The following is a 27220-nucleotide window of genomic DNA, read 5'->3' on the forward strand; positions in this document are numbered from 1 at the left end:
TATTAAAAATATAAAGGGGGTAATAATTCAGAAGCGCTAATAATTCTGACTTTAACTGTATATATATATAAATGTATGTATGTATATATATACATTTGAAGTCGCCCCTGTTTATTTTTTTCCCCAATTTCTGTTTAATGGAGGGAAGATTGTTTCAGCACATTTCTAATCATAATAGTTTTAAAAACTTATTTCTAACAACAGATTTATTTTATCTTTGTCATGATGACAGTAAATAATATTTTACTTGATATTTATCAAGATACTTCTATACAGCTTAAAGTGACATTTAAAGGCTTAACTAGGTTAATAAGGTTACCTAGGCAGGTTAGGGTAATTAGGCAAGTTATTGTATGAAGATAGTTTGTTTTGTAGACTATTGGAAAAAAAAAAAATTAGCTTAAAGGGGTAAATAATTTTGTCCCAAAAATGTTTTTTAAAAAATTGTTAACTACTTTTATTCTAGTCGAAATAAAACAAATAAGACTTTCTCCAGAAGAAAAAATATTATCAGACATACTGTAAAAATGTCATTGCTCTGTTAAACATAATTTGGGAAATATTTAAAAAAGAAAATAAAAATTAAAAGGGGGCTAAAAATTCTGACTTCAACTACATATACATAGATATACATATACCCCTGTAAACAAAAAGTGCACTTTATTGTACTTTTATAAAGTGTACGTATTGCACAAATATGTTCACCTCTTAAGTGCTTTCTATTTGTGATGAATTACAATTTGATCAAAGGTTAAATTTACATTGGATACCCTTGTGAGTTTTTTTAAACAACTTAAGTAGTATTTTAGCACATTATTTGTATTTTCGTAGTTACTTATTTACATAATTACTAGTGTCTTTGGTGTCTTTGTACTGTATTATTTATTGCTAAAGTACACAGCTAAATGTATTGACGGTAACACTTTTTTTGATGGTCCATTTGAGTATTAGTAGACTGCTTAATCTGCTGATCCAGCTCATTCAACAGACATTTAACTGACCATAAGAAACTTTGCAAGTACATTTCATCTTACACTAACCCTAACCCCAGCCCCAACCAAAAAGTCTACTTATAATCTAATAAAAATTAGTTGCAATGTAACTTAAATTCAACAAACGGACCATCAAAATAAAGTGTGACCGTATTGACAAGCAATTATTAAAACATTAATTGTTAAATGATTAAAAGCACACTTAAGTGTAAATTAAGTGCAATGTGTTTAACCACCCTAATCCATACGTGTAGTAGAGATTTTTAACAGATTACACTTTTAATTGCAGTTAATATTATATATATATTATAATTATATATATATATATATATATATATATATATATATATATATATATATATATATATATATATATATATATATATATATATATATATTGATATAATAATAAATGCTTTTCTTGCTTGGATTTTTTGTCTTGTTTCTAGTCCAAATATCTAAAAATGATTAAATCAAGAAGCATTGTCTAGACACATAAAACATTTTATCTTATGTTAAGAAATAATTTGCCAAAATCTCGTGGGTTTTTCCTGAAAGCAAGCTAAATAATCTGCCAATGGGGTAAGTTAAATAATCTTATGTGAAAATTAAAAACAAGACTATTTTGCTCACTTAATTTTTAACATAAAAGTGTTCATATATAATTAAATTCATAATACCATTTTTACATGCTGTTGACAGCTTTTAAAGACTGATATTAAAAGAGGGAATGTTTAAGAATTCATGGCTAAAAATAAGCTCTCAAAATCAATTTCAATGTAAAATGTTAACAAAACGGGCAGCACGGTGGCACAGTAGGTAGCGCTGTCGCATTACAGCAAGAAGGTTGCTGGTTCGAGCCTCGGCAGGGTCAGTTGACATTTTTGTGAGGAGTTTGCATGTTCTCCCCATGTTTGAGTGGGTTTCCTTCGGGTGCTCCGGTTTCCCCCACTGTCCAAACACAAGGTATAGGTCAATTGGGTAAACTAAATTGTCCGTAGTGTGTGTGTGTGTGTGTGTGTGTGTGTGTGTGTGTGTGTGTGTGTGAATGGGAGTGTATGAATGTTTCCCAGCAATGGGTTGTAGCTGGAAGTACATCCACTGCGTAAAACATATGCTGCATAGGTTGGTGGTTCATTCAGCAGTGGCAAGCCCAGATTAATAAAGGGACGCTTTAGTTCAAGAAACATTCACTCATTCAATTTCCTTTTGCTTAGTCTCTATTTCAGAGATCACCACAGTGGAATGAACCTCCAACTATTCCTACATATGTTTTACGCAGCGGATGCCCTTCCAGCCACAACCCAGTACTGGGAAACACCCATACACACACACTCATACACTACAGCCAATTTAGTTTATTCAACTCCCCTATAGAGCATGTGTTTGTACTGTGGGGGAAACCGGAGCACTTGGAGGAAACCCACTCAAACATGGGGAGAACATGCAAACTCCACACAGAACTGGCCCAGCCAGGACTCAAAACAGCAACCCTATTGCTGTGAGGCGACAGTGCTAACCACTAAGCAACCATGCTGCCTCATAAAAAACAAAAACTGTTAATTGATAGATATTTTTATATATATATATATGTATATACATATATACATATATATATATATATATATATATATATATATATATATATATATATATATATATATATATATACATTACATTTAGTCATTTAGCAGGCGCTTTTATCCAAAGCGACTTACAAATGAGGACAAGAAAGCATATATATATATATATATATATATATATATATATATATATATATATATATAAATATATTCTTTTTTTTTTTTTTTTCCGAGTACAGTTAGTGGTATATACAGAGAGGCAATTGCAGATTAGAAAGTGAAGTGGAGACTAAATAGTTGAGTTTTTAGTCATTTTTTGAAAACAGCGAGTGACTCTGCCGTTCTGATGCAGTTAGGGAGTTCATTCCACCAACTGGGCAGATTGAACGCCAGCATTCGGGAAAGTGAGATTGGTGTCCATAAGACAGTGAAGCAGAGAGAGGCAAAACACAGATAGCTGACATGGCAAACTCAAATTCAGAATGAAGATTTAGTTAAATGAAGAAATTTTAATTGATGGACGAGCATGTCAAAATAAAGCTGACGTAGAGGTAGGTGTGCAAGAGTGAGAAGTTTGAGAACATTTAGGAAAAAAGTGGAAATAAGATAAAGGGCTCTATTTTAATGAGCGCAAAGCGCATGGGGCAAAAGCCTTAAGGGGGTGTCCATATCCACCTGGGTGTGTTTTGATCATAATGTGCAATAAACCAATCAGAGTCTCATCTCACATTCCCTTTAAGAGTCAGTTGCATCCAACCATGGTGCATTTGCTATTTACATGGCGGACTTTATAAGTGGAAAAACTGAACGCTTCACTTGCGAGAAAACAGTTAAACAGAGCATATGCAGCGCGAGGATAAAGAACGAGCCTCCTCCATTCAGCCTCTTTACTTTCTCTTTACTTTTACCTTAATGGAAAAGGAAACGGTGGAAACTCACTCCACTGAAGACATCCATTAGCCTACATATTTAATTTAGTTTAAGCGCAAAGATTTGTTTCAAAACTATTTCTAAATTCAGTTCTAATTTCCAGCAAATGAACAATAATACCGAAGTGTAATCTAAAAACTGAGTTATATCTAAACACACATCCTGATCTTATGACCTATATGGTGATGCAGACGTCTCCAAAACCCCACAGGTGGACAAATCTAAACTAGTTTTTATTAAAATAAATCTAAATATGCAGGCGACGCAGTGGCGCAGTAGATAGTGCCGTCGCCTCACAGCAAGAAGGTCACTGGTTCGATCCTCGGCTCAGTTGGTGTTTCTGTGTGGAGTTTGCGACCCTGGACTAAAAAAAGGAACTAAGCTGACATGAAAATAAATTAATGAATATAAATATGCATATGATAAATGTACTGCTAATAATAATAATAATAACATTATACTAATGCAGATTGTCATAAATAAACGGAAAAAAGCCCCCCGAAGTGAAGAAGGCATGGAGGCAGTGGTGTTTATATTTATGTAGAAAATAAGAATCTTTGTAACATTTTAATCCTTTATTTATTTTTTCATATGTAAAGATATTTGTGTATTGCTGAACATCCTGTGTGTATTAAGCATTTGAACCTGGATAGGCGCATAACTAACATGCGCTGCGCGGTCTATTTCAGTTCCTCAAAACAGCAAAGCACCAATAATGCACCTTAACACACCTCCTTACACCAGCACACCTATGACTCCACAAAGCCCGCAGGGCACGCACCGCGGGGGGGCCCCGCGTGATTAGGGGGCCCCACATCGTCGTGATTTTCAATGATTGAAAATCCAGGAACCGCAATAATCAAACTCTTGGGAACAACTGTGGTCGGAACCAAAGTTCACAGGTCTGTGTTCTCTGAACTCCTCTCAAGCGGTGGACTACTTCATTCTGATTGCTTGCCGCCGAACCGCGTCATAGCCAATAAAGACGCACCACTGTTTACGCCGCCGGTTCTCGTAAAAAAATGAATGACTTCAGGCTACTATGACACTCACACCGCTTTCGGTTTGTGATCGCTCCTCAGTTTGTGAAGGATTCCCCGCGTTGTCGCTCCACCCCGCCTCCTTTCCCCGCTCCTCAATTTGTGACATAGATATATACACTAGATATCGCATAGGGACCCTAATGCGTCAATAGCGCCGCCATATTTGTACAGTGCTCCCAGGACAAGTGTCATTCAACCGCACTAGTCAAGACAGTGTTATTACGTGAAGATGCCGTACTTTAGCGCTGTCTACGAGTGTAATAATGAGCAAACAAAGAAAACAAAGCACAAAGGCAGAACATTTCATAGGTAATATTAAGTTTTTTACGTTTTTGTATGTTCTGAAATTAGTGCTAAACAGTAGCGTTATTGATGATAATACAGTCACTTACTGCATTCATCATAAGGCAAAGTAGCTCCAATTTGCACTAAGCACTCGGCTTATGCTAGTTTTGTTGAATAAAATCAGCAAACAATGCAAAAGAAATATGACAACGAGACACTGCGGTGCCAGAAACTTTTATTATTGTCGGCTAGTGAAGGACTTATTCATAACAGAGATTCCCCCTCCCTCTCCCCCCCAAACCCCCCCACCCCGGCTTCAACTGGGGGCCCCGTCATTGATCCCTGCAGGGGGGCCTCCGCATTTTGCGCTACGCCACTGTGCAAATGGATTTGCTGTTTAAAAAAACATGGTGCAAAACCTGCAAATTAGAGTTGTGCTGGTCTAAAAATAGCAACAAATCGAGCCAAAAAGTCTTGCGCTGGGTGTATGACAATGAAACCAAGTAACCTTTGCAATCCTGCTTTTTGGCCAAAACACCTCTCACATGATAAGCGGCAAGCTTGTTAAAAGAATGAAATTAAATAATATTTCTAAGTAAAAAATAACTTTTCACAAACAGCAATTATTTAATGCATATAATCACTATACAATCTACAAAAATGATTTCCTTTGTTTTTTTACACTGTAATTTAAAAATATCAGTAAATTATCAGTTTTCCAAACTTTGTGATTCATGTTTTTATTTTCCCCCCATTTATTTATGTTTTTGAGTTGCATTATGGGAACTTGATCTTCCTTCCAACAACTTTGAACCTTGAAAGGTTGTAAAAAAAGTGACTTCTATGAGCATTTTTAATAGTTTAAAGTGGTATATTGTCTGGGTTGGTGTTGTATTACACTACAAAAACCTTGTGAACATTTTCTGTCATTTTGCAGACTTATTTCATTCATTTTCTTGTCAGCTTAGTCCCTTCATCAAACTGGGTTTGCCACCGCGGAATGAACCGCCAACTTATCTAGCACGTTTCCACACAGCGGATGCCCTTCCAGCCACAACCCATCTCTGGGAAACATTCACAAACACCTATTCACACACACTCATACACTACGGACAATTTAGATTACCCAATTCACCTGTACCGCATGTCTTTAGACTGTGGGGGAAACCGGAGCACCCGGAGGAAACCCACGCGAACGCAGGGAGAACATGCAAACTCCACACAGAAACGCCAACTGAGCCTAGGGTCAACCCAGCGACCTTTTTACTGTGAGGTAACAGCACTAATTACTGCTTCACTGCTTTGCCCGCAGACTTATTTCTCTATATGTTATTTATTACACATTATATTATTTCAAACGACTAAAATGTAAACAAAAGTCACTTTGTTAAACTGTAGAGTTGAATTTTTAACATCAATAGACAGAGCAAAGATCAACATCCCATAATGCACACCGTAAATAAACTGAAAACACTTGTAAATGACAAAATGAACTGTTCATTAACAGATATTTTTACAGTGAAAATAATTTATTTAAGCTACTAATTTGAAATGAGTTGAATCAACACAGTTCTTGAGCCCTTTGTGGCACAACTTAATTGTTTTATGTTTAATCCACTTAAATTTGTAAAAAATAATAAGTTTATCACTTTTTGTCGGGACAACATGATGGAATTGTGTGGCAGGCAGTATTTTTGACAGAGTGTATATATTGTAATTTGTTTTGTTTTTATGTGTATTTACTTCATCTTATAGATCTTATAATAATCTTACCTAATCTTAGAATTATTTGTGCTTTTCTATAATCAAAACTTTCTTAAATCAAAATACAAATCCCCAAGAAGCAAAATAACTGTTGACAGAAAATAATTTCCTAGTATAAACCATAATCTTATTCATCCTAAATGCTACACAATATAAACCCAACTACTACCTTACTATTAATAAGCAGTTAATGAATAGTGCATTATGCTAAAAGCCTTATTTTAGTGGTTTGGTAATTGTATAATTATTTTGCTAATAAAAATACCCATAAATTTGCAGTTTTCCATATTTTGTGGTTCATGCTCTATTTTTCCCTGTTTATTTATGTTTTTGAATTGCTTTATGAGACCTTGATCAATCTTTTAACCTTGAAAAAGTGACTTTTATGAATATTTTTAATAGTTTAAAGTGATATATTGTCTGGGTTGGTGTTGTATATTATGCTACAAACACCTTATAATAACCTGCCGGCAGATTTTATCTTATTTTACAGACTTATTGCTCTCTCTATATATATTATTTATTACAAATTATATTATTTCAAACTACTAAATTGTCAAAAAAAAATCACTTTGGTAAACTGTGGAGTTGAATTTTTAACATCAATAGTAGACAGAGCAGAGATCAACATCCCATAATGCACTTCACAACCGTAAATAAACTGAAAACACTTGTAAATGACAAAATGAACTGTTCATTAACAGATATTTTTACAGTGAAAATAATTTATTTAAGCTACTAATTTGAAATGAGCTGAATCAACACAATTCTTGAGCCCTTTGCAGCACAACTTAATTGTTTTATGTTCAATCCACTTAAATTTGTAAAAAAAATAATAATAAGTTAATCAATTTTTGTAGGGATAGTAGACAGAGCAGAGATCAACATCCCATAATGCAATTCACAACCCTAAATAAACTTAAATCTGTTAATTAACAGATATTTTTTAGCATAGTTGCTCAGAAAATAAGACTTTACATAATCACTCATTCAATAAAGCTTCCTTAAGAATGTTCATATATGGCAAATTAAAGCACAAATACCCCACACACACACACACACACACAGAACATGACAGGTCTGTGGAGCGAAAAACACACACGTGCATGAAAACACCCAACTCGTTTGTTTTTTGCTTCCCGCCTAAAGTTCCCGCACATTAGACGAGGAGCAAAGCCATAAATAAAGCAAATGGAGTGCGCTGCACTTCTGTGGCACATGATTGGATGAAGCCTGAACGGGAGAACACAAAGGTTACGGCGACTCGCTCGGCCATTCGTCTTGTTTGTTGGATCTGCACGGCTTGATTCGGCAAATGAGCGCTGAGGAATCGGGTGACATCAGCACTTAATCAAGACGCGCCTCGCCATTATAAATCAGTTGAACTTCTGACACCTGAACTTTATTCCGCGCACGCTTTTAAAGGCCACGCGCCGCTGCCTCTGCTATTAGGGCGGTGCTGATCCATGGAGCTGCATTGAGGTCAGACGCGGCCGATGGAGAACCACCGCATGCATCAAGTGCAGAACGATAATAAGATGAGCTGGAAGAAACATGCTTCATGCTTCTGTGTGGTTTGGTTTACTTCAATACTATACTTAAAGAGATAGTGCACACACATTGGACTTGCATCTGTAAATGAGTCAACAACTTACTGATTCTAATGATCTTCTCACTTCAGTAAATGATTCATTGATTCTAATGATCCATTCAGAGTGAGTCCTACTAAAGTAAATGATTCACAGATTCGAATGATCCATTCAGAGTGAGCTTCCAGTACATCTCATTGACTCAAACGATCTGTTCAGAGTGAGTCCTACTAAAGTAAATGATTCACAGATTCAAATGATCCATTCAGAGTTAGCGTCCAGTATACAACTCACTGATTCAAATGATCTGTTCTGAGTCCTAATAAAGCAAATGATTCTCTGATTCGAATGATCAATTCAGAGTGAGCCTCCAGTATACAACTCACTGATTCAAATGATCTGTTCAGAGTGAGTCCTACTGAAGTAAATGATTCGCTGACTCGAATAATCCGTTCAGAATGAGCCTCCAGTATACAACTCACTGATTTAAATGATATGTTTGGTGTGAGTCTCACTCCAGTAAATGATTCACTGATTCGAATGATCCATTCAGAGTCAGCCTTCAGTATACAACCAACTGATTCAAATGATCTGTTCAGAGTGAGTCCTACTAAAGTAAATGATTCACTGACTCGAATAATCCATTCAGAATGAGCCTCTAGTATACAACTCACTGATTTAAATGATCTGTTCAGAGTGAGTCCTACCAAAGTAAATGATTCACATATTCGAATGATCCATTCAGAGTGAGGCTCCAGTATACAACTCACTGGTTTAAATGATCTGTTTGGCGTCTATTTGGTAGTCACACTCCACTAAATGATTCACTGATTCAAATGATCCATTCAGAGTGAGTCGCCAGTAAATTATTTACTGATTCATATGATTTGTTCAGAGTAAGTCTCTGGTAAATGATTTACTGATTCAAATAATTCGTCCAGAGTAAGCCTACTGTAAATAACTCACTGGATCAAATGATCCATTTAGAGTGAATCTCTGGTAAAAGATTTACCGCTTCGAAAGATCTGTTCAGAGTGAGTCTACAGTAAACAATTGACTGATTCAAATGATGTGATCGGAGGGAGTCTTCTGAAAACAACTCACTGATTCAAATTATGCATTCAGAGGCAGTCAAGCCGGACAGCCAAACACTTCGGGGCTCAAAGTTGGCCATGTGTTCAGTCATGATGACCAAACACATGGCGTAATCATCATTTTCATTATTTTTATAACAGCAAAAGATATGCAGTACAATTAAAAAAGAATACAAGCTCTACAAACTATAGTTCATTTTTGAACAATAAGGGAATTATGAATAAAATACAAATGCATGAGAGAAATAAGAGGAAACGAGATTGTAATAAACATTAAAAATGAATAGACCAAAGCAATAAGATTAATACATATTAGTGTAAAACCCAAAACAGGGTGTTTTGATTAAGTATTAAACAATGATTAAGATTATTTTGGATAATGAAAGCATATTCAAAAAAGCATTTTAATCCAAAAAGGTTAAAAAAAAGTTCATTCCTAAAATAAGTAAGCCACACTTTCACAGCTTTACACTTTACACAGCTCTAACTTGTGCATAAACATAGACAGGAAAAATAAATAACACAAAAAAGGGTGTGTGTGTGTGTGTGTGTGTGTGTGTGTGTATACTGTATATATATATATATATATATATATATATATATATATATATATATATATATATATATATATGTATATATATAGAACTTTTTTTCTTTTTTAAATATTTCCTAAATTGTTTAACAGAGCCAAAAAAAGTTTACAGTTCGTCTGATAATATTTTTTCTTCTAGTGGAAGTCTTATTTGTTTTATTTGGGCTAGAATAAAGTTTTAATTTTTTAAACACCATTTTAAGGACAAAATTATTAGCCTCTTTAAGCTATATATATATATATATATATATATATATATATATATATATATATATATATATATATATATATATTTTTTTTTTTTTTTTTTTTTTTTTTTTTTTGCGATAGTCTACAGAATAAACCATCATTATACAATAACTTGCCTAATTACCCTAACCTGCCTAGTTAACCTAATTAACCTAGTTAAGCCTTTAAATGTCATTTTAAGCTGTATAAAAATGTCTTAAAAATATATAGTCAAATATTATTTACTGTCATCATGGCAAAGATAAAATAAATACGTTATTAGAAATGAGTTATTAAAACTATAATGTTTAGAAATGTGTTGAAAAAAAATCTGCTTTAACTTTAAAAAGAAATTGGGGAAAAAATAAACAGGGGGTTAATATTTCTGGCTTTAACTAAATACACAGTATATAAGAGTATCCAACACAAAGAGAATTGTTTACGGTTTTGCCACAGCACCCTTGCTAGCCAGGTAAACTGACCCCGTCTTTGAGTCTGGCATACCAATAGTAGGCAAGTATCATGATAATACTTTTCCCTTCAATCCCCTAAATGGCATTAACCTCAATACATAATACAAACACATAAATACAAATAATAAGGCCGTTCTGAAGACAAATGAAGGTCAAAATTATACTTATGTGTATATATGATGTACTTTTAGAGAAAAAAAAATGTTCACATATGTGGACTTGTGGTCCGTATTTATATAAAACACTTTTTCCTAAATGTTTTTAATGCATATATAGCATAGAAATTTGACTATCAGAGAGTTAAAAACAATTTTTTCCCCATTTTGGATAGTTAAAAATAGGGTTCGGGACATTTCATATGCTGCAAAACAGTTGCAGGATGAAACTGTTTGTAACAAAATATAAAATATTCAAAGTATTTTAAATAGCCACTTAAGAGTTCAAATGTGCTGTTCACGTATGTGGACACTCAAGCCATATAGGAGGTCATATAAAGTCATAGCTCTCACTATACTTGATACCTGAGCATGTGAAATCCAGCATTGATGACAAACAGCACCCTTCATAATTTTGAGTAATAATGTCAGTGTTTTTCTCACAGAACTTCTTCAGAAGACTTAGACTGTAGCATGTGAACGGTAAAGAGTATTTCTGAAGCCTGACAGCTAGACGTGCTTTTATTATAAGGAAATAAAACAAGCATGAAGCATTCTGCAAAACTTTTGCAGAGTTTACACAGGAGAAGTTTGGAAACAACTAAGGGTAAGGGAATGATGACAGTGTTTTTATCTTTGTAAGTGATGGAGTTTTTTTTTTTTTTTTTGTGCCCAAATGTTTGTTTAGCACTTTAAATTCACAAACGCTGCTGCACAGAGCTGCTATCACTGTCTGCAATTGGTTGAATAACTCATATACCAGCCTGATCTCACGAGGAAACGTAAGTGTTTTACGTTTTGTCAGTTTAGTGGCTAATTCGTACGAGTTTAGTGTTGCTAAAAAGTACGATTTTAAAAAGGAGGCGTGGCACCCAACCCCACCCCTAACCCCAACTGTCATTGGGTGATGAGCAAATCGTAAAAAATTGTACCAATTAGATCGTACGAATTCATACGAATTAGCCACTAAGTCAAAAAGTTACGTATTGCAGTGAGATTTTGTTGCATATACTGTACTTTGCATAGTAAATAAATAAATAAATAAATAATAAATAAATTATATTTTAAATATGACAAAACTTGCCACGGAAGACTAAAAAATAAGCTTTGTGTAACAAATATTACAGATGTATATTATTATACTGATATGCAACATTAATATTAATATAATGATATTAAAATGCAAAACTGCAATCTAAATTCTAATAATATTTCAGTTTTTTGTGTGTTTTAGATCAAATAAATGCAGCCTGTGAGTATAATGAGTGTGAATGGAAAATGAATGAATGGAAAATGCTTGAAATGAACCTGAAATTCTGGAAAGAGTCAAATTGTGGCTTTAAACAATTTATTTTTTAAGGAACAGATCCCTCAATATAGAAACATGCCATCAAGTGCTTCTTGTTTTCTCTTTAACACCAATTAAGATATTTTGAAGAATGCTTCAACTGACGCCATTAAGAGCAAAAATTAAAAACACAATGAAACTACCCATTAGTGCTGTCGCCTCACAGCAAGAAGGTCGCTGGTTCGAGCCTCAGCTGGGTCAGTTGGCTTTTCTGTATGGAGTTTGCATGTTCCCCAAACACATGTGCTATAGGTGAATTAGGTAGGCTAAATTTTCCGAGGTGTATGTGTGTGGGTTAGAGTGTATGGGTGTTTCCCAGTGATTGCAATGGAAGGGCATCCACTGTTTAAAACATATGCTGGATAAATTGGTGGTTCATTCCACTGTGGTGACCCCTGATTAATAAAAGTAAGCCGAAAAGAAAATGGATGAATGTAACATTTCCAACATTCTTCAAAGTATCTTCTTTTGTGTTCAACGGAAGAAAAAAACGCAAGCAGAGCGGAGGATGAGCAAATGATGACAGAATTTTCATTTCCATGAACTATCCCTTTAAATATGCATGCAAGTCATGAAAAGTTTTATTCAAGCCACACAATAACATCAAGGCAACTTTTAACTTATTTCACTTATATACTAATAAAAAAAGGAAGCCCAGGAATGTTCTTTGCGGATCAGTGTGTTTGTGGACGTACCTCAGCAGCAGCGCGAGTGTGTGTTTGAGTCAGAGAGCGTCTCAGATTCACATGAGTCATCACACGCAGCCTCTTTGTACATCAATGACATCTTTATTCTTTTCTCCCGGCGCTCGGCGCTCTGGCAGCGAGTGCAGTTGCTTTGTAAAGAAACATCTCTTGCTCCTCTTACCATTGTGTGTGGCTGACAATGGCACAGGACCTCCCAGATCCGCAGCTGCAGCCTGAACACACACACTTTTCCAGCCTAGTTCCACACATACACACACACTCAGCCTGTGCAGTGAAGCTCTATGAGCCCGTGCTTGGGAAAAAACTTGGCCGGCGATTCAGCTGTCAGTCATCCGTGAGCAGAGAGCGGTCATACTTCCAGAGAGGGTGTTCAGTCCTCGCCCCGCTCAATGAGGACCACCATTGTTCTCTGAACCCTCTTCACTGGGCCACTCTTGGGGTCTCTGGAAACCAGGCCATAGCAAACAAACAATACACTCCTCGCCGCCTCAATGGACTACGACTCGCATGTTTATTGAGGCCAGACTTTCTTTCTTTCCAGCTCCATTCCCTGGCCAACTTAGCATCAGAAATGTAGCGAAAAATACAATGAGGAGGGATCCTTCGAAGACGTCCAGGTGTATCCTTTCACTTTCTCCGAGACGTTTGTTGCTTGTACACAGAAGCGTGACTTCCCGCAAAGAAATCCAAACAGGCTTTGAGGACTGGCGTTTGGGTATGTGAGCACTTCAGAGCCACTAAACACTTCTAACCCAATGCAATAATTAGTAGTGTTTACTAAGCCGAGCTCATACGCAGCTATTAAAGCTGAGCTGGTGTGCTGTTCTGTGGCATTTAAAAGATTTTTCAAATCCGGCACAGTTTTCACCTGCTACATGGGTGAAAATAAACCCCACAGATTCACTAAATCTCACTAAAAAGAGGAACCGGAGCCATTTTACAGACCAGCATAACACAGCTTAGAAAGGTTGTTATTGCATTCATTCATTTTCTTGTCGGCTTAGTCCCTTTATTAATCTAGAGTCGCCACAGTGGAATGAACCGCCAACTTATCCAGCATATGTTTTTACGCAGCGGATGCCCTTCCCGTTGCAACCTATCTCTGGAACACATCCATACACACTCATTCACACTCATACACTACGGACAATGTAGCCTACCCAGTTCACCTGTACCGCATGTCTTTAAACTGTGGGGGAAACCGGAGCACCTGGAGAAAACTGACGCAAATGCAGGGAGAACATGCAAACTCCACACAGAAACAACAACTGACCCAGCCGAGGCTCGAACCAGCGACCTTCTTGCTGTGAGGCGACAGCACTACCTACTGCGTCACTGCGTCACCAGAAAGGTTGTAAATGCATATAAAAAAAACAACAAAAAAAAAACACAGCAACACTTTATTACCCATTTAAAACACCCAAACAACCACATAGCAACACAATTTCAAAGGTTTAAAACACCCAAGCACCCTTACAGCAACACCATCAACCATTGAAAACAGAGCAACACCCTGTTAACAACTAAAAAACCCCAAGCAACTACATAACAACACCGTTCCAACCATTTTAAAAACCCAAACAACCACATGGTAGCATCCTGCCAAACATTTAAACCCCAATCACATAGCAACACCGTCAACCACTGTAAACAGCTAAACAATCACATAGCAACACCATGTCAACCATTTAAACACCAATCACATAGCAACACCGTCAACCACTGAAAACGCCTGAACAATCACATAGCAACAGCATGTCAACAATTGAAAACACCTAAGCAACCACATAGCAACACAATTTCAATGGTTTAAAACACCCAAGCACCCTTACAGCAACACCATCAACCATTGAAAACAGAGCAACACCCTGTCAACAACTAAAAAAAACCAAGCAACAACATAACAACACCGTTCCAACCATTTTAAATACCCAAACAACCACATGATAACACCCTGCCAACCATTTAAACACCAATCACAAAGCATCACCTTCAACCACTGAAAACAGCTAAACAATCACAAAGCAACACTATGTCAACAATTGAAAAAACCCAAGCAACCTCATAGCAACACAATTTTAATGGTTTAAGACACCCAAGCACCCTTACAGCAACACCATCAACCATTGAAAACAGAGCAACACCCTGTCAACAACTAAAAAACCCCAAGCAACTACATAACAACATTGTTCCAACCATTTTAAATACCCAAACAACCACATGGTAACACCCTGCCAACCATTTAAACACCAGTCACATAGCAACACCGTCAACCACTGAAAACACCCAAACAATCACATAGCAACACCCTGCCAACCATTTAAACACCAATCACATAGCAACACAGTCAACCCCTGAAAACACCTAAACAATCACATAGCAACATCCTGCCAACCATTTAAACACCAATCACATAGCAACACCGTCAACCACTGAAAACACCTAAACAATCACATAACAACACCCTGCCAACCATTTAAACACCAATCACATAGCAACACAGTCAACCACTGAAAACACCTAAACAATCACAAAGCAACACCCTGTCAACCATTGAAAACACCCAAGCAACCCCATAGCAACACCCTTCCGACCATTTAAATCCAAGCAACCACGTCAACATCAGGTCAAACATTGAAAACACTCAAACAATCCCATAATACACACTGCATAGCAACACCCTGTCAACCAATTTAAAGACCAATCAATTGCATAGCAACACTCTGTCACTTGTTTAAATCATCCAAGTAACCCCATAGTAACACCATACCAACCATTCAAAACACACTGCCAACTGCATAACAACAAAGTCAACCGCTTAAAACATGCAAGCAACCACATTGCAACAACATGTATAATTACCCAAGCAACTGCAAAGCAACACCTTAAAACAGCAAAGCAATTGCACAGCAACACCCTGTTAACAATTTAAAAACAAGTAAATAACCACAAAACAACACCATGTCAACTGTCTAAATCATCCAAGCAATCACATAGCAACACCCTGTCAACCATTTAAAACATCCAAGCAACTGCACAGCAACACCGTCAACCATTGAAAACACCCAAGCAACCACATAGCAACATCGTTTCAGTTGTTTAAATCCAAGCAACCAGCTAGCAACACCCTGTCAACCACTGAAAACGCCCAAGCAACTGCATAGCAACACCCTGTCAACCATTGAAAAGACCCAAACAACCTCATAGCAACAACCTTTCAACCGTTTAAATCCAAGCAACCACATAACAACAACGTCAAACATTGAAAATACCCAACCAATCACATAGCAACACCCTGTCAGCCGTTTAAACACCAATCAATCACATAGCAACACCTCCTCAACCATTATAACACCCAAGCAACGCCATAGCAACACCTTTCCAAAATTTTTAAATACCTAATTACCTAGCAACACTTTGCCAACTGTTTAAACACCAATCAATCGCAAAACAATGCCGTCAACCATTGAAAACACCCAAGCAACCACATAGCAACACCCTGTCAACCCTTTAAAACATGTGGGTAACCACATAGCAACACCCTGCCAACAGTTCAAAAAATCAAAGCAACCACATAGCAACACCCTGTCAACCTTTTTAAAATACTCAAGCTACTGCATGGCAACACCATCAACCATTTAAAACCTATTAGCAACTGCACAGCACCACATTGTTAATCATTCAAAACATGTAAACAATGACAAAGCAACACCAAACTAACTGTTTGAAACACACAAGCAACCATCCTTTCAACTCTTTAAATCCAAGCAACCTCGTAGCAACCTACTTTCAACCGTTTAAGACACCCAATCAACCACATAGCAACACCCTACCAACGCAAAAGTAAAACCAAAATAAAAGCACCAAACCAAAAAATAAAAGCAAAATTAAAGCTCAAAGCAAAAGTAAAAGCAAAATAAAAGCACCAAAGCAAAAAATAAAAGCAAATTAAAAGCACAAAAGCAAAAAATAAAGGCAAAATAAAAGCACCAAATCAAAAAGAAAAGCAAAATAAAGGACCAAAGTAAAAATAAAATCAAAATAAAAGCACCAAAGCAAAAGAAAAAAATACCACCAAAGCAAAAGTAAAGACAAAATAAAAACACCAAAGTAAAAATATAAGCAAATTAAAAGCACCAAAGGAAAAGAAAAACAAAAGCACCAAAGTAAAAATATAAACGAAATAAAAGCACCAAAGCAAAAGTAAAAGCAAAATAAAAGCACCAAAGTAAAAATATAAACAAAATAAAAGCACCAAAGCTAAAGTAAAAGTAAAATAAAATGACCAAAGTAAAAATATAAACAAAATAAAAGCACCAAAGCAAAATAAAAGCAAATTAAAATCTCCAAACAAAAATAAAAGCAAAATAAAAGCACAAAAGCAAAAGTAAAAGCAAAATAAAAGCACCAAAGTAAAAATAAAAGCAAAATAAAAGCACCAAAGGAGAAGGACAAAATAGCACCAAAGCAAAAGTAAAAGCCAAAATAAAAGCATCAACGTAAAAATATAAAATAAACAAAATAAAAACACCAAAGCAAAATTAAAAGCAAAATAAAATCACCAAAACAAAAATAACAGCAAAATAAAAGCAACAAAGCAAAATAAAAGCACCAAAACAAAAATAACAGCAAAATAAAAGCACCAAAGCAAAAGTAAAAAAATAAAAGCACCAAGGTAAAAATATAAAATAAACAAAATAAAAACACCAAAGCAAAATTAAAAGCAAAATAAAATCACCAAAACAAAAATAACAGCAAAATAAAAGCAACAAAGCAAAATAAAAGCACCAAAACAAAAATAACAGCAAAATAAAAGCAACAAAGCAAAATAAAAGCACCAAAACAAAAGTAAAAAAAAAATAAATCCAACTCATTTTAGTTCTATATGTTTATTTTTTCCAAACGTATGCACACACCCTTTGTATTACCTATTTTTTACGCAATATTACAAAATGTGCATTAAAATAAGTGAATAGAAACATGCAGCTATTGAGTATTTTGGGGCCAAATAATGATAAAAGTCTTTTAATATATGTCACGATATGCACATGCCAGATGAGATTGTTGATATATAAACTACTGTTAATCTCAATGACATAAAAAGGACGTACATAACCAAAAATATCAAGAAAAACATATTTATATATATATTTTTTTTTTTATTGTTTCAAATGTTCTAATAAAACAGTGCAACAACGATGAAAAACTCCTTCTGTTGATCTAAAAGTGCCTCAAACTGAAGATGGAGCTTCTTCAGTCCTGTCTTATGTTTGTCTTTCAAAAGCCTACATTCCTATGAAGCCAGCAGCATTTCTCTCTCTTTCTCTCTCTCTCTCCCTCTCTCTCTCTCTGACACATCCCTTCGCACAATAGGGCAGTTCATTTAGTGCACTACAGAGGGGGCTTTCCACCAACATTACCACTCCAGCATGTAAAATATCACAAAAACACTGGAAGCAATGAATATTGTGAAGGACAGGCTGCATGGCAAAGGTTAACACAGCAGTTATTAGAGATACTGAGGATTCACTTCATCTAGAACAACAGTAAGAGTGAACTTTAAAGTTTTAATGATGGCTGCACTGTCAACATTTTAATGACAAAAACTCAAAAAGTCAAGACAACAAATGTTAAAAAATATATTTATATATAAAAATAAAAAATATATATATTTTTGTGTTGCTTTAACTGGTTTTCTGAAGTTAATCAGGTTTCAACTCCATTGTAAGTTATACAAAGTTTAACATTATATATTTAGTCAGACTGATGCAAGTTCAAATGACTAGAAAAGTTAATAGGGTGGCACGGTGGCTCTGTGGGTAGCACTGTTGCCTCACAGCAAAGAAGGTCACTGGTTTGAGTCCCCTGTTGGCATTGGCTGTGTGGATTTGTGTTACAACCCGAGAGGAGTCTGGCTTTAGACCTGGTGCAGTGCAATCTGGGTTGCATCCAATGCTTTTTAATGGGCTCACCTAACCCCACCTCTAACCCTACCCATCACAGTGACGTCACTAGCTCCATTTGAGTGCATTGTGTCTGACATTGCATCACTGAGAGATGCAGTCTCAGCTTGCATCATAAAGGCTGCATCCAGATGCTATTGTACAACCCTGCCCTAGTAGCAAAGAATTCTGGCCCAGATTTGGCAAAAAGCTGGCACAGCAGGCATTCATCCGGCACTGGCATACAGCATGTGGGCCAAACATGGCCTGGGTTTGGCAGAGGTGGCACCATCTTTAAGGTGGCACACAAGATTTGGGCCAGATGAAAAACATAGTATTTGGCCCAGATTTAAAAATTTGATAAGTGGGCCATGTGAGTTTGGCCAGTCTTGACCCACATTTAAAATACACTAAAATCATTTTTGAGTAAAGAAAAAAAAAAATCTACCAATCAGGTCACTTTGAGAAAAAGCACGCCCATAGTGTGCCTAAAGAGAATCACTCCATGGGTTTATCAATTTCATTGCAACCGTGACACACCAACCCATCTGGCCCAGTTCAGGCCCAGTTATGAGTTATTAACTTGGCTCAGACATGGTCCGTGTTTGGCTCTTGTCTGGAAGCCAGATTTGGTCCAGTCATGTACCGTAATTCACTGCGGCATGTGGGCCAAGCAAAACCTGATTGTGTGGGCCAGAGCTGGGCCAGAGAAATTTTGCTATGTGGGTGGTCTAGGGTCAAGGACGCAACATAAAACACTGGACATATAAAAAAATAACTTTTAGAAATCCTTAGAGTTGTTTTTATTCAGGGGCGGACTGGCCATCTGGCAGACCGGGCAGTTTCCCGCTGGGCCAACGTACTTTTTGGGCCGGGCTGATCAGTGAAAAATATTATCAGACATACTATGAAAATTACAAAGATGTATACATTAGATGTCGCCTACCCTGTTGTTGTCTATTGGAAGGAATGCGCCAACAGAGCCGCCATTTTAGTACGGGGTAGCGCTCCTTTGAAATGAATGAAGACCAAGCTGCAGTGGAGGACTGTGGCCATCCAGAGCCAGAGATATACACATATACACATATATCTATGATCGGGAGTTTTCCCAGAGGTCAGTACGCAATTTTTTTTTAAATACAAAACTTATCATTTTACATCACTGTCTCCCACAGGCATTCCTGACAAAAAGCTTGTGTTTGTGTGTATGGAAATGTACCCCCCCCACTTCTCCTGCTTTCACTTCTCATACTGACGGAGGGAGCATTTGTTTGTGAATGAATCTCCGTTATGAACAACTCATTCACTAGCCGACAATAATACAAGTTTCTGGCACCGCAGCATCTCATAGTCAGATTTCTTTTGCATTGTTTGCTGATTTTATTCAATAAAACTAGCCTAAGCGTAGTATTTAGTGCGAGTTGGTGCTACTTTGCCCTATGGTGAATGCAGTTAGCTGTTACCTGTTGTGCACAAAAGTTCATAACATACAAAAATATAAAAAACTAAATCTTACCTATGAAATGTTCTGCCTTTGTGCTTTGTTTTCTTTGTTTGCTCATTACTACACCCGTAGACAGCGCTAAAGTCCTGCATCTTCAAGTAGTAACACTGTCTTGGCTAGTGCGGTTGAATGACACTTGTCCTGGGCACACTGTACAAATGTGGCGGTGCTATTGACGCATGCTCACGGTCCCTATGCGATACTAATGTGTATATATATATATATATATATATATATATATATATATATATATCTATGGTTCTGTTAAACATCATTTGGGAAATATAAAAAAAAAAAAAAAGGAGGGGGGGGGGGGGGCAAATAAATATGACTTCAACTGTATATGCACAAATATAATATTGTAAAGCTTCCTATAGAAAATATTAATCTAAATGAGAGATTTGTGAGGGGTGAACTCATATATGTTGAGCACTGTAATTGAAGGAAATATAAAACATGACATTTGCAGGGCACTCCAAGCTCAAACAAAAGTGTTGAATTCATTTAAATTTATGATCTAGAAATTCAACTATCAAGCCCAAACAAATCCACCTGCAGAACTGAGATATAAATATATACTAGCCACGCAAAGCTGAAAATCTCCAAAACAACTTAGTGGACTTCCAGTTGCACTGATATGAATTATGAAAGCATTTACGGCCGGCGTGTTTATGCCGCGTTTCTCGCTGACAGGAAGGAAAACTGAAGCACAAATGTTTTATTACGCCGTCCTGGCAGCGCAGGCTCTTTCGAGGGCCGTAAATGGTTCCCAACGGGCCGCAAACCACTGCATTCTTAATTTCTGATACATAATTCTTTTGGAAAAGCATTTGAGGCTGTTTTCTGGAGAGGCACTGTTCTAATAGTGATAAATTATTCTCATAAAGGAGAGCTCTCCCTTTTTTTTCTACCTTGAAATACAGCTGAAGGCGAACGCTGCGGCCCGGAGAGACGTAATGGGACATAATGATCTCAGAAGACACACACACATCGGCCCGAGATCTGCTCACACTCTTTCCCTCGCTGGATATTATTATATATGGCAAAGTTTAGCAGAGACAACCATTCTGTCTGCTCAGACTTCAGCTCCTATTTCATCAAACACACACACACACACACACACACACACACACACACACACACACACACACATCTAAAGGGCCTAGTTATGATTTCTGCTCAAATCAGCTTTTTCTGTGAGATTCACACAACTTTTTAAATCAATACACCTGCATGTGTGCAAATGAGAGATTTTCAATTACTATCATCCTTCTCTCAGTTTTTGTACTTACTATGTTATATTATACAGTACGATATAGATAGATAGATAGATAGATAGATAGATAGATAGATAGATAGATAGATAGATAGATAGATAGATAGATAGATAGATGATAGACGGATGGCTAAAACAACAGACAGGCAGTCAGACAGAACCTACGGATGGATGAAATCTACATTAGGATGGGCGGATGGATGGAATCTACATTAGGATGGATGGATGGATGGATAGATGAATGGATGGGTGGGTGGATGGATGGATGGATGGGTGAGTGGGTGGGTGGGTGGATGGATGGATGGAATCTACATTTAGATGGATGGATGGAATCTACATTTAGATGGATGGATGGAATCTACATTAGGATGGGTGGATGGAATCTACATTAAGATAGATGGATGGATGGATGGGTGGATGAATGGATGGATGGACAGATGGAATCTAAATTAGGATGGATGGATGAAATCTACATTAGGATGGATGGATGGATGGATGGATGGATAGATGGATGGATGGATGGATGGATGGATGGATGGATGGGTGGGTGGGTGGATGGATGGATGGATGGGTGGGTGAGTGGATGGGTGGATGGATGGATGGAATCAACATTTAGATGGATGGATGGAATCTACATTTAGATCGATGGAATCTACATTAGGATGGGTGGATGGAATCTACATTAAGATAGATGGATGGATGGATGGATGGATGGATGTATGTATGGATCTACATTATGATGGATGGATGATGTATAGAATCTACATTAGAATGAATGTAATCTACATTAGGAAGGATCGATGGAATCTACATTAGGATGGATGGATGGATGGATGGATGGATGGATGGATGGATGGATGGATGGATAAATGGATGGGTGGGTGGATGGGTGGGTGGACGGATGGATGGATAGATGGATGGGTGGGTGTGTGGGTGGGTGGATGGATGGATGGAATCTACATTTAGATGGATGGATGGAATCTACATTTAGATGGATGGATGGAATCTACATTAGGATGGGTGGATGGAATCTACATTGAGATAGATGGATGGATGGATGTATGTATGGAATCTACATTATGATGGATGGATGATGTATAGAATCTACATTAGAATGAATGTAATCTACATTAGAAGGATCGATGGAATCTACATTAGGATGGATGGATGATGTATGGAATCTACATTAGGATGGATGAATGGAATCTACATTAGGATGTATGGAAGGATGGGTGGAATCTATATTGGGATGGATGGATGTTTGGATAAAATATATATTAGGATGGATGAAATCTATATTAGGATGGATGGATGTATGGAATCTACATTTTGATGGATGAATGGAATCTACATTAGGATGTATGGAAGGATGGGTGAAATCTACATCAGCATGGATGGATATATGGAATCTACATTAGGATGGATGGAAGGATGGGTGAAATCTACATTAGGATGGATGGATGTATGGATAAAATCTATATTAGGATGGATAAAATCTATATTAGGATAGACAGATGGATGTAATCTACATTAGGATGGATGGATGGAATCTACATTGGGATGGACAGATGACATGTACATTAGGATGGATGGATGTGAGGATAAAATCTATATTAGGATGGATGAAATCTATATTAGGATAGACAGATGGATGTAATCTACATTAGGATGGATGGATGGATGGATGGATGGATGGATGGAATCTACATTGGGATGGACAGATGACATGTACATTAGGATGGATGGATGTATGGATAAAATCTATATTAGGATGGATGAAATCTATATTAGGATAGACAGATGGATGTAATCTACATTAGGATGGATGGATGGATGGAATCTACATTGGGATGGACAGATGACATGTACATTAGGATGGATGGATGTATGGATAAAATCTATATTAGGATGGATGGAATTACATTGGGATGGACGAATAAAATGTACATTAGAATGGGTGGATGGAATCTACATTACGATGGATGAATGGATATAAATGGATGGACAGATACAACAGGAAAATACATTTCATTTTCTGGCCTTGGTGGCTTTATTTGAAGCTTCTAAACCTAATTTCTTTTAACTTTGATGCATCATATCTGTGATCTCTTTCCTGATGAGGTGATAGTTATAGAGAGTAAACTAGTCCCCCTGATCTGATCCGAACAGTGAGATGGATCTTCTATTGTCAGTCAATTACTGATTAAAGGAAACACTGAGCGCACGCCAATTAGGAGCTGCAGGACTGATTATATCGGACAAATTGGCTTTGCAGTTTGGTAACAATCGCATGCTCATTCAGTGTGAAATTAATGCTGATAAGCCACGCAAGACCTTGAGAGCCTTAACGGCTGCCGTCTCTGAACAAACGAATGAAAACACTGAGAAATCAGCTCAGTTTGACTTCTGTTTAACAATGAGGACTTAAAGATGTTTTATTAATAAGTCAGATGTAATGTAAATCAACACATAAACTTGATTGACTGAGGCTTGTATTTCACAAACTAGCATTACCAAAAAAGTTGACCATCAATGTATATCTGCACGCTGACTATAAGTGGATCTCAGGGGGAAGATAATAAACGTGTGTTGTCGAGGACAGACATACAGACCGCTGAAGTTTTGTCTTCTTGTGTTCGTCCTCTCTGTCGTTTGTTTCTCCAGGGAAAATGCTGGATTTGAAGACTGAGAGAAGAGCTGTGTCCCCCCTGAGACACTCGGGGTCTCTGATGATCAAAGCTGAGATGAAGCTCCGCTGGGAAAACTCAACTCGTGTGTGGAGGTAAATGCCCACTGGCTCCTGATGAAAGAGGACAAGTGTGGAAATGGAGATGAAGATGTGAACTTTCAGAGCCATGACCTGTGTGGAGATGCACAACAAGGTTATTTTAGCAAAGCAAAACTAAAACCGAGGCTAAGACTATTGATTAAAATACATTTTCGATAACTGAAATGAAACAAAAACTAAATTAATCTATTAACAGTTTCTGAAAAAACATAATAGTTTTAACAACTAATTACTAATACCTGATTATTCTATCTTTGCCATAATGAAAGAACATAATAATTTACTAGATATTTTTCTAAATACTAGTATTCAGATTTCAAGCCAGACTCATTCTGAAAACGTACCCCTATATACATTTCTAGAGAGTGTCAAATGCATCCCAGGAGCTAGGTTTTTTGCCGTTTTTGTTTTGTTTTTGAGGTTGCTGTTTATGCTTTTTCAGATCTCACATTTCTTTTGTGAGTGCCATTTGTGCCTGCTGTTCTCAAGTTAATCCACCAGAGGCCACTGTCGACCAACTGACCTACCCTCTTCCTTCCCTAAACCCAACCAATAGTGTTTTCAAAAGCACTGATTGGTCAGTGTTCGTTGGACTCGAACCCCGTCATTATGGTCAACTACTCTCTGCATATCAAGTCCGTCGACTCACATGACAAGCTACTGGACAAACTGGTAACAGTGGGAAAGCCATCCATATGGAGGTAAGTGGTCAGCTAGTAAGCATGAAAAGGAACAGCGTCATACCGCCCCATATCGTTCACATTAAAGATGATGGGTGTGGGTGGGTGGATGGATGGATGGATGGATGGATGGATGGATGGATGGATGGATGGAATCTACATTTGGATGGATGGATGGAATCTACATTTGGATGGAAGGATGGATGGAATCTACAATAGGATGGGTGGATGGAATCTACATTAAGATGGATGGATGGATGGATGGATGGATGGATGGATGGATGGATGGGTGGAATCTACATTAGGATGGATGGATGGATGGATGGATGGATGGATGGATGGATGGATGGATGAATGGGTGGGTGGGTGGATGGATGGATGGATGGAATCTACATTTGGATGGATGGATGGAATCTACAATAGGATGGGTGGATGGAATCTACATTAAGATGGATGGATGGATGGATGGATGGATGGATGGATGGGTGGAATCTACATTAGGATGGATGGATGGATGGATGGATGGATGGATGGATGGATGAATGGATGGATGGATGGATGGATGGATGGATGGATGAATGGGTCGGTGTGTGGGTGGGTGGATGGATGGATGGATGTATGGAATGTACATTTGGATGGATGGAATCTATTCCCTAAACCCAACCCATAGTGTTTTCAAAAGCACCGATTGGTCAGTCTTCGTCAGACTCGAACCCCATCGTTATGGTCAACTACTCTCTGCATATCAAATCCGCCGACGCACATGACAATCTACTGGACAAACTGGTAACAGTGGGAAAGCCATCCATATGGAGGTAAGTGGTCAGCTAGTAAGCATGAAAAGGAACAGCGTCATACCGCCCCATATCGTTCATATTGAAGATGAAATGCAGCCATACGTACTTCTGGTTACATAATTTGCAATGCCAGAAATGTAACGTTATATAGGGCTACGTTTTCAGAATGAGCTCATGTTGTCAGATTTTGTGCAATTTAACAGTTTAACTAGGTTAATTAGACAAGTTGGGATCATTAGGCAAGTCGTTTTATATTGTATAACAGTGGTTTGTTCTGTAGACAATTAAAAACAAACCAAAACTAAACTATTTACTTTTCGTAAACTGAAATGAAACAAAAACTAAATTAATCTATCAACAGTTTCTAAAAAAATCAACAGTTTTAACATCTCTTTATGATCACAGTGTCTCCACCTTCTGATGGCTACATCCAGCATGATAAACGCACCATGTCATAAAGTGCGAATCATCTCAGGCTGGTTTTTTAACCATGACAATGAGTTCACTGTACTCAAATGGCCTCCACAATCACCAGATCTCAATCCAATAGAGCACCTTTGGGATGTGGTGTAACTGGAGATTGGCATCATGGATGTGCAGCCGACAAATCTGCAGCAACGGCGTGATGCTATCATGTCAAGATGGAGCAAAATCTCTAAGGAATATTTCCAGTACCTTGCTGAATCGATGCCATAAAGGATTAATGCAGTTCTGAAGGCAAAGGGGGTCCAACCCGATACTAGTAAAGTGTACCTAATAAAGTGGCCGGTTAGTGTATATACTACCATATAACTAACTTTAACTGTTAAAAGTTATTAGTTACTAGTCAATTAGTTAAAGTTATTAGTAACTAATAAAGCTATGGTAAATAATAACCTTAACTTTTCTGAATTTGACTGCAAAACAATAATGTGCATCTTTCGTAAAGCTGCTTTAAAACAATAAGTATTGTGAAAAACACCATACAAATACATTAGAATTGGATTGACAAACATGCAAAAAAAAAAACAACAACAACGTTTTCACTGTATACACACAAACACACACTAAAATAACAGTACTATGGAGGGTCATTTAAGCATCACCTTTGTCTCAGATGTCTCTCCTAAAAGTTTCTGTAGGGAAAACAGACACAAATGAGTCAGTAGTCACCAATAATAAGCTTAAAAATGAATGTAGAATTCCAATAGGAAATACGTTCATAGTACTTTCTCTCAGGACTAAAGTAATAGACTCAAAGCAGGAGCAACTCCTGAGACATTAGAGCCTGATGAAGGCTGACGTCAGATAAATGCTCCTGCGCTTTTGCTGAGAGATATTTGTCTGAAAACACATCCAGCGCTGGGTTTGTGTGATGTACATCAGTCTCCAGAGGAGCCGCTCGTTCTGTTCATCTGAATCAAACATGCCGAGTCTGAGAACCAATTCCCATCATGCTCCTGTGTTTGGT

General features: G+C 37.2%; 2 long non-coding RNA genes across 2 annotated transcripts in view; both read left to right on the forward strand.

Annotated features, from left to right (window-relative positions):
- The window catches only part of LOC147842515 (uncharacterized), a 199899-nt gene that overhangs the window by 81342 nt on the left and 91337 nt on the right, over window positions 1–27220 (forward strand). The window lies entirely within an intron of this gene.
- LOC147842517 (uncharacterized) lies at window positions 13075–26767 on the forward strand. The gene is made up of 3 exons (XR_015497527.1): window positions 13075–13498; window positions 24170–25197; window positions 25475–26767. It is a non-coding gene; the product is annotated as an uncharacterized LOC147842517 (long non-coding RNA).

This window comes from Danio rerio, chromosome 8 (assembly GCF_052040795.2).
Source record: "Danio rerio strain M-AB ecotype USA chromosome 8, GRCz13ab, whole genome shotgun sequence".
Classification (NCBI taxonomy): domain Eukaryota; kingdom Metazoa; phylum Chordata; class Actinopteri; order Cypriniformes; family Danionidae; genus Danio; species Danio rerio.